This window comes from Artibeus jamaicensis, unplaced genomic scaffold, assembly GCF_021234435.1.
Source record: "Artibeus jamaicensis isolate MK-2021 breed Jamaican fruit bat unplaced genomic scaffold, CSHL_Jam_final contig_332, whole genome shotgun sequence".
NCBI lineage: Eukaryota > Metazoa > Chordata > Mammalia > Chiroptera > Phyllostomidae > Artibeus > Artibeus jamaicensis.
This window is the reverse complement of record NW_026521788.1, coordinates 26,604,633-26,614,115: the sequence shown is the minus strand read 5'-3', so window position 1 is coordinate 26,614,115 and position 9,483 is coordinate 26,604,633. Positions and strand designations below refer to the sequence as shown.

The window sequence follows — 9,483 nt, the reverse complement described above, 5'->3', positions numbered from 1 at the left end:
GATGAAAATTCACAAGAAATTGGAAGTAGAAGAAAGTGTCCCTGACCTGATAAAAGGCACTACAGAGAGTTCACAGCTAACATCATATTTAATGGTGAGAGACTGAATGCTTTTCCGTTAAGATCAGGGACACAGTGATGATGTCTGCTCTTGACACTCCTTTTCAACGTTGTACTAGAGTTCCTAGACAATTCAATAAGGCAAGAAAAGATTTTTTTCAATTTTCTGAACACACGTTTACTCAACACAAAATAATGCCTCCAAACTTGACTGGGGTGTCTGACAATGTTCAGGACCAAACCCACCTTTAAATTGGAATTCGGTTGCTGGCCCAGCCCTGGCCTTGGCTTTCTTGGCAGCACCAGGGAGCACAGCCATCCTTCAGTGTGAGTCTTGCACTCTCCAGGCCTTTGGACATTGGCCTGCCAGTCTCAGGGCAGCTGGGGTGGAAAGTGGCAGGTATGATCTTAAGGAGCAGGTGGAGGTATCACAAAGATACTAGATGCCCTTTTGGTAAGTTACTAGTAGAAATGTCACCAGGCAAACTGTTCATTCATGTAGCCTCATGATTTGATAGACTGCATGGCTTCATGACATAGAGATTAGGCACATTCTCGTCAGCCAACTTGGGATGTTAGGCACGTACCTATCCTTCTTGGCCACTATCACTCCTTCCTTAAAAAAAAAAAAGTTCATAAATGGCAATCCAGCTCTTCCTGGACATCCACATCACCACAGCTATTGCATCAAAGGCCAGAGATGGAAAGCAATGCAAGAAAAGATTTTTAAGAAGTCATCCAGATTGGAAAAGAAGAACCATATCATCTTCATTGGCATTTGACATGATCAGCTATATAGAAAACCCACTGGCCTCTATAAAAACCTACTAAAATTATAAGCGAGTTTAGCGCAATTATTATAGGATGCAAGATCAATTTCCCAAAATCAATTGTATTTTGATATACTAGCAATGAACAATTAGAAATGTAAAAGAAAATTTAAATTTCATTCTAATAGAAATTAGAATGACTATCATCAAAAAGACAAGAGGTAAGTGTTGGCAAAGATGTGTAGAGAAGGGAACACTGTGCACTGTTGGTAGGAATGTAAATTGGTGCAGACACTATGGACAATAGTATAAAGGTTCCTCACAAAATTAATAATAGAACTAACATATTATCCAGCAATCTCACTTCTGGGTTTTTATCCAAAGGAAAACAGGATAAAAAAGAGATAGCTACACTCCCATATACACTGCAGCATTATTCATAACAGCCAAAATATGGAAACATCCTAGACGTCCATCAATAGATAAATGAATTAAGAAAGTGTGATATAGACATACAAACTCACACACAATGGAATATTATTTAGCCATGAGAAAGAAATCCTGCCATCTGCAACAACATAGAACTTGAGGGAATTCTGCTAAGTAGAATAAGCCAAACAGAGAAAGACAAACACTGTATGGTATCACTTATATGTGAATCTGAAAAAAAAGTCAAACTCATAACATGCAGAGTAGAAAAAGCGGCTGCCAGAGGCTGGGAAGTAGCAGAAATAGGGAGCAGTTGGTAAAAGGGTACAAACTTTCAACTATAAGGTGAATAAGGTCTGAGGATCTAATGTACAATAACATGGTGACTGTAGTTGATAATACTATATCGTATCATTGAAATTTGGTAAGAGAGTAGAACTTAAATATTCTCACCAAAAAAGAAAACCCAGATGTATATGTGAGTTGACATACGAATTAATTAACTACATGTGGGGAATCCTTTCACAATGTATATGTATATCGAGTCTCCACAGTCTATACTTGAGATATCTTATAATTGTATTTGTCAATTATGTCTCAGTTGAGCTTAATTTTTGTTAAAAAGTCCTTTACAATACCATCAAAAATATGAACTATTTAAGGATAAAGCTGACTAAAGATGTGTAAGATTAGTACACTGAGGACTATGAACCATTACTGAGAGAAACTAAAGAAAGCCTAAATACATGGAAAGACATACCATGTTCATAGACATACCAGGAGATGGCTAGGATGTCACTTCTCAAATTGATGCACAGCATAGACACAATCCTAATCAAAATCCTAGCAGGCTTTTGTCACAGCAATTGACAAGCTGATTCTAAAATTCTCATAGAAATATGAAAGACTTAGAATAAATACAACTTTGAAACACAACAGAGTTGGAGGTCTAGCACTACCTCATTTCAAGACCTCTATAAAGCTACAGTTAACAAGACAGTGTGGTACTGGCACTAAGATACACAAATAGATCAATGCAACAGAAAGAAACACACTCGATATGGATAATTAATTTTCAACAAAGATGCAAAGACAATTCAGTAGAGGAAGGGTAGCCTTTTCAAAAAATTATGCCAAAACAATTGAATATGTATATGTAATAAAGTTCAAGCCATACCTACCATACGCAAAAATTTACATCAAAATGGATCATAGACTTTACATGTAAAACCTAAATCTATAAAACTTATAGAAATCTTTGTGACCTTGAATTACGCAAAAATGTCTTGGATATGACATCAAAAGCTTGACAGATAAACTGATTCATTATACTTCATAAAATTAAAATTTTCTGCTCTTGAAAAAATTTTGTTAAGATAATGAAAAGATAAGCCATACATTGGAAGAAATATGTGTAAATCTCATGTCTGAGAAAGCACTTGTATTAAGAATACACAGGAGCATTTGAGATCTTGCTCCCCAGCAGATGTTGTCAGTTTGATTCAAATAAATGTTTTTGTACCATTTTTTAATTTAAATGTATATATTTATCTCTAAAAATCAATAATAAGAAAACAAACAATCCAATTAAAATAATCAGCAAAAGATGTGGGCACTTTCCTAAGGAAAATATACAAAGGCAAATAATAGTCGATAGGGAAATACAAATTTAAACCACAATGAGATATGACTATGCACCTATCAGAATAAATAATTCAAATTAAAAAGACTGTGCCAAGTATTGGTGAAAACATAAAGAAATGAGATACACTGCTGCTAAGAATGTAAAATGGCACAATTGCTTTGGACAACAGTTTGACAGTCTCTTTGGAAAAGTAAACATACACGTAATATATAATCCAGCCCACTCCCAGATATTTGCCCAAGAGAAATAGGCATATTTCACAGGTCCGTATGAAGACTTGCCAACGAATGTTTGTAGCAGCTTTATTTGCAATAGCTAAAAACTAGAAACAACCCAAATGTCCATCAACAAATGAATAGACAAACAAGTGCTATGTTAAAAAAAAGTGCCAAAGTGACGTTGCTTCACCCATATAGCAGCATTATCCAATAGTCAACAGCCAAAAGGTGGAAGCAGCCCAAGTGTCCATGGATGGATGAATGAATAAACAATATGTGGTATGTATATACACGCAATGGAATGTTATTCAGTCTTTAAAAGGAAAAAAATTCGGACACGTGCTCAAACATGTTGAACATTGAAGACACTATGTTAAGTGAAATAAGCCAGTCACAAAAATACCGTATGACTCCAGTTATATGTGACAGCTAAAGTAGTCAAATTCATAGGGGCAGAAGGTAAAAGGGTGGTCGCCCGGAACTGGGGGCGGGGAACAGGAAGTTATTGTTTAATGGGTACAGTGTTTCAAGTCTGCAACATAAGAGAGAGAGATCTGTGGATGCATGGTCATGGTAGATACACAGCAATGTGAAGGTACTCATTTAATGCTACTGAACTGTACACTTTAAAATGGTTAAGATGGTAAATTTTAAGTCATGTGTATTTTACCACAAAATTTAAAATTTTTTAAACTTTTTTTAAGTACCAAAGGAAAGAGATTCCTTACACTTTGAAAGAATCTGAGACAGCTTCCTGGAGGAGGTGTCATTGAGTGAGGTCCAAGGAGAGTAAGACCTACGTAGAGAACAGGACTGGCCATTCCAGGCAGAGCACAGCTCGGGCAAAGTCAGGGAGGCTGGAGTGGCTGGAGAGTGTGGGGTCAGAAAGCCAGCAGCAGGGCGCCCAGGGTTAGGGGTATTAGGCTGAAAAGTAAACTGGGCCCACCCTGCGAGGGCTCCCAGTCCCAGTCCCAGTTAGAGAAGAGAGACATTTGTAAACATCAGCCCTGAGGGAGCCAGACCCACAACACCACGGCTCCGTCGGGAGGGCCACTGGGGAAGGGAGAGAACTGGGGTCGGCTCTGGACAGTCGTTAAAAAATAAACACGTCCCTGGACATTCAGGAAATGCTTGGCGAGGCTGTGTTCAGGCGGGCTGTTTGCTTATTTGTGACTTCCCTGCTTTCCATCACTCTGTCAGGGGCCACCCTGCCCCCATCCTGACCCGGGCACCTGGCCAGGCCTGGCTGGCCTCAGTCATTGGTTTCAGAAGAAACCTGCCCCAGGGAGGGAAAGGGAGGTAGGAGGGGTAACTGGAGTGCACATGGAAGGTCAGTGAGTGAGTGTGTGTGACAGAGCACATTTGCACGCAAACAGGTCTGGCAGCATTGTGAGTGGCAGAACATGTGTATGCACAGGTATGTTTGCACATGCACTCATGGCTCTGTGTGTGCATGTGAATGTTCGTGCATGTGGGTGTGTGTGTGTGTATCACACCAGAGTAGATGTGGGCCTGGGTAAAGCGGTAGTCTCTGGGTCCAGATGGACAGGGTTGAAATCCAACTTGGGCAACTTAGCCTCTCTGTGCCTCAGTTTTTACTTCTGTTAATGGGGATTATATTACCTACCTCACAGGTTTGTGGTAAGGGTTGAAATAAATTCATGAATAAAAAGCACTTTATCAAATGGTACCAGTACACAGTAAGTGCCTAATAAGTGCTATCAGTCATTCATAAGTTTAGCCGTGTGCGTGCATGTATGGTCACACGTGAGTATGAATGAGTGTGTGTCTGTGGGCTGTGAATGTGAAAATGTGAGCAGCTTTGCAGTCGATAATCATGAGAGTTCTTCAGGGCACATGTGCGGGGATTTGGGGAAGCGCAGCCGTCAGCAGCCAGGTGCCAGTCCACAGGGCGCCTGCCCTGCCTGGCACCCAGCCCGCAAGAGCCCAGGCACGGCCTCCCCATGGAGGCTGGCAAGGCCTTTGGGCAGCTTCCTTCTCCGCAGCCCTCTGTCCTGGGCTGGCCTCTTCCTGTCTGCTGCGGGCTGCTCAAGCCTCTTGTTGTCTTTCCATTTCCTTCAGCTGCAGAAGCGTGGTTATTTTTTCCTATCGAAGGCCGTTGACCCCAAAAAGGAATCAAGCAAGGGTCAGATATAAAAATCAACTTAATCCAGGGACTATTTTTCCTTAAAAAAATAACAAAGGCACTCAATAACTCTGCTTTTTAAATCAAGAATGGTATGTGGTGCCAGTTCTTAAATTTCATATTATGTGAAATTGTTTCATAAGGGATAAAACACTTTACAGATGTGAGGAATTCTTCTCTTTTATAGGCACAGCACATCCCACCAGGATGTGGGAGGACCTAGTAAAGGGAGGAAAGAGAGACCAAGAAGAAAACCTGTGATCGTGATGCTGAGCAGTTCATGGGGGATGCAAACTTCAATCCAGCCTTCAGTGTTGATATGGACTAACCATGGCTCTCTGATCTTGCACTCCTGTAACTCTCAAAACTTTACAGCTTCAATTCTAAACAGAAACAGAGGCCTCTGAAATCAGACTGTCCTGGATTCAAGTTCCGGCTCTGCCGTCACCAGCAGTGCTGCTGGGCTAAGCACCCCGTCCCTGGAATTGTGCCTACTTACCAGCTACGTGAACTGATTTGTAGTGGATGAATGGTGACTCCAAAAGGATGTGTCTGTGTCCTAGTCTCAGAACCTGTGAGTATTAGCTTATATGGCAAAAGGTATAAGTAAAGGTTCTTAAGAGAAGCAGCTTATCCTGTATCATCCAGACAGACCCTATATCCAATGACAAATGTCCTTAGAAGAGAGAAGTGGAGAGAAATTTGAGACAAAGAAAAGAAGACATAGACACACAAAGGAGAAGTTGATATTAAGATGGAAGCCACGGTTGGAGAGGGCATAATAACAGTTCCTTCTTTCCTCCTAGATTTTTTTAAGGATTAAATGACAAAATGAATGTACAGTTAGTTGTGGAACTCAAGATCCTGCTTTAAGATATGGAGTGGCTATATTAACCTCTCAGCACTCAATACTGGGTACACATGACATGCAAAATACAGAACGAGCATCACAGTGAGAATTTGAGCTTTATACCTGCCTTCATAGGCCTCAAAGCCTGATTCTCTGCCTTCCTTACCTCCTCACTTCTAACAACATTCTAGAACAACTCAATTCCCTGTTTTTATTTCTCCACAAATGTCTACTCTCCTCTTCTTTCTTTCAGCAGCAGCAACTGCTGAGTGTCAGCTAGACACACTGCTCTCCAACTAGACACTTTATTTCCCAGACTCCCTTGCAGCTAGGTGTGGCCTTCTAAATTGTAACCAATACAATGTGATAGGAAGTAAAGCATGTCCTCAGAAGGAAGCTGTTTGCCCTTCCCCTTCTCTTCCTCTTCCTGAGATCCGCAAGGTGGGTTGGTGGAATCTATTTCAGCCAGGCAGATAAGGACAACACTCCAGAATTATAGAACTATTAGCCATGTGTGCCTACTTAAATTAATTAAAATTAAGTAAAATTAAAAATGCAGTCCCTCAGTCACTCTAGCCACATTTCAAGTGCTCAGTAGATACTGAACATAGAGAGCATATCCATCTTCACCAGCAGTTCCATTGGACAGCACTGTCCTGGAGGATGTGAAGCAACAGAACAGAAGGAACCTGGGTCCTTGACCAACTTTGAGAAGCAGAGTCATTTTACAGCCTCCCTGCCTTGAGTGCCTATCATCTTATATTTTTATAAGAGAAGAATAAGCCCTCTATCTTTATCCATTTGTTAACCCCTCTTTCATTTAAGTTACCAGGGTAATTTTTGTTGCTTGTAACTAAGAATGTTGACTTATAAAAAATTAATAATACAGAAAAGGTAATGAGGGGTTGCTAGTATGGTCTGATGGAGCAGGGAGGGCTTTCTTGAGGAAGTGTTATTTATGCTGAGACCTTTGCCACTCGCTCTGCCCATAGCAACAGGGCAGCGTTGACTTCTTCAGGCCTTGCAATGCGCAGGCCAAAGTGGTGTAAGAGAGGGATGTCCCTCCCCAAAACAGACATAGATTTATTCACCCACAGGAAATGGTCGGTCCTAGTTCTGAGGCAGGAAGCATACAAGGTGACCATGTCATAGCATCTAGCAAGGACTTCCAAAGACCACTAAGGGAGTGTCAGAAGGGCTCAGGAGCCAACTGGATTGTTCCCACTAGTCAAAGTGGTAACAAATTGGGCACCAATAAGGAAACTAACTGCATCCCTTCATGGCAGGCATAATTAATTAGAGCATCACCCAATATGCCAAGGTTGCAGATTCATCCCTGTCAGGGCACATACAAGAATCAACCAGTGAATGCATGAGTAGCCAGTGGAACAACAAACAACAAAGTGGTCCCTCTCTATCTCTCTCTCTCCTTCTCTCCTTGCTCCCCTTTCCTCTCACTCTCTCTAAAATCAATAAAAGAAATTTTAGAAAAGAAAACTAACTGCAAGGTATTAAAATATAATAAATGTGTTTAAATCTATGAGTTCATAATGATACTAAAAGCAAACAACGCAATACCCAGGAGGATGATAGGAAACTAACTTGTTCTTTTAAAGTTTGGTAAATAAAAAGATGAATCCAGTCTCATCCTGCCTTTCCTATATGAACCGTCACACTGGGTAACCAAATAGTAGATGAGGAGAAGTTTCTCTATGCTGGCAAATGAAGATCCAATGGTACTTTTTGCAGCCCGTTATGGATTTGTGGAGCTCGGCACTGAGTATTGATGTTCCCTAATAGCCCCAAAAGAGAGACAATCAAGACATTATGTGTCTCACAATGGAAGATACACCACCATCACTGTGGTAGCCTTGCCAAAAGCAGAAACAAAAAACCTGAACTTGGTCAAATACAACTTGAAATACAACTTTCAACTTATTGGAAACTCAGAGTCCAGAGGAGCTTGCTAAATGTACGATTAGAAAATTCAGGCTGTGAGAAGTTCTTCTGAACAACAATCCAGTTTCTTCAAAAAATAAACTTTAAGAAAAGAAATAAGGTAAAAGCTTATGAATTGAAAAAGGCTTAAAAAATGCTCAACATCACTAATCACCAGAGACATGCAAATTAAAACCACAATGAGATATCACATCATACCTGTCAGAATGGCTGTCATCAATAAATCAATGAGCAACAAGTATTGGTGAGGATGAGAAGAAAAGGGACCCCTGGTGTACTGGTCATGGAAATGCAGACCGGTGCTGCCAGTGTGGAAAGCAGTATGGAGTTACCTCAAAAAATTAAAAATGGAACTGCCTTATGACCCATCCATTCCACTCCTGGGAATTTATTCTAAGAAACCCAAAACATTAATTCAAAAGAATATATGCATCCCTATGTTCGTTGCACTGTTATTTACAATAGCCAAGATCTAGAATTAGCTCAAGTGCCCATCAGTAAATGAGTGGATAAAAATGGGGTACATTGGACCTGGAGATTATTATGCTCCATACAATAAGCCAGCCAGAGAAAGACAAATACTATATGGTCTTATATGTGGAATCTAATGAACAAAATAAACTGACAAACAAAATAGAAACAGAGGTATGGACACATGGAACAAACTGACAGCTGTCAGAGGGGAGGGAGACTGGATGATAGAAGATGAAGGGATTAAGCAAAAAATGTATATATAGTATATATATATATATAACATATATATACACACATATGTATGTGTATAAAAACACATAGACACAGACAACAGTATGGTGGTAACCAGAGGGGCAAGGGGTGGGGGTAGGCAGACGTGGGCAAAGGGGGTAAATAGGGACACAGAGAGACTTTGCTGGGGTTGATGGCACATGATGCAGTGTGCAGATGATGTTTTATTGAGTTGTAAACTTGAAGCCTCTATGGTTTTGTGAACCAATGTCACTCCAATAAATTCAATTTAAAAAAAAAGAAAAACACTTAGAGATATGTCAACTCATCACAGTGCGTGAGCCTTATTTTGATCCTGACACAGACAATTTTTCTAAGTATGGCATTAATGAAATATTTGGAAATTTGCATAATGACTGGATATATCATTATCTTAAGGAATTTTTATTCATTCTCTTAGGTGTAATGGTATTTTCAGATGAAATGATGAGATGTGGCTTTGCTTCAATCAACCACTCTGCCCCATACAATGTAACAGGTGCACCAAAACAAAGAAACATGTCCCAAATGAAAGAACAGATCAAAACCCCAGAAAAAGAACTAAGTGACAATGAAATAGCCAAACTACCAGGTGCAGAGTTCAAAACACTGGTAATCAGTATGCTCACAGAAATGATCAAGTACAGATGCAAAATAAAGAAA

The 9,483-nt window shown here is 40.1% G+C and overlaps 1 pseudogene; it reads right to left on the bottom strand.

Moving 5' to 3' along the window:
• Positions 1–237: 237 nt before the first annotated feature.
• Positions 238–730, bottom strand: LOC119038182 (40S ribosomal protein S10-like; annotated as a pseudogene).
• Positions 731–9,483: the final 8,753 nt, after the last annotated feature.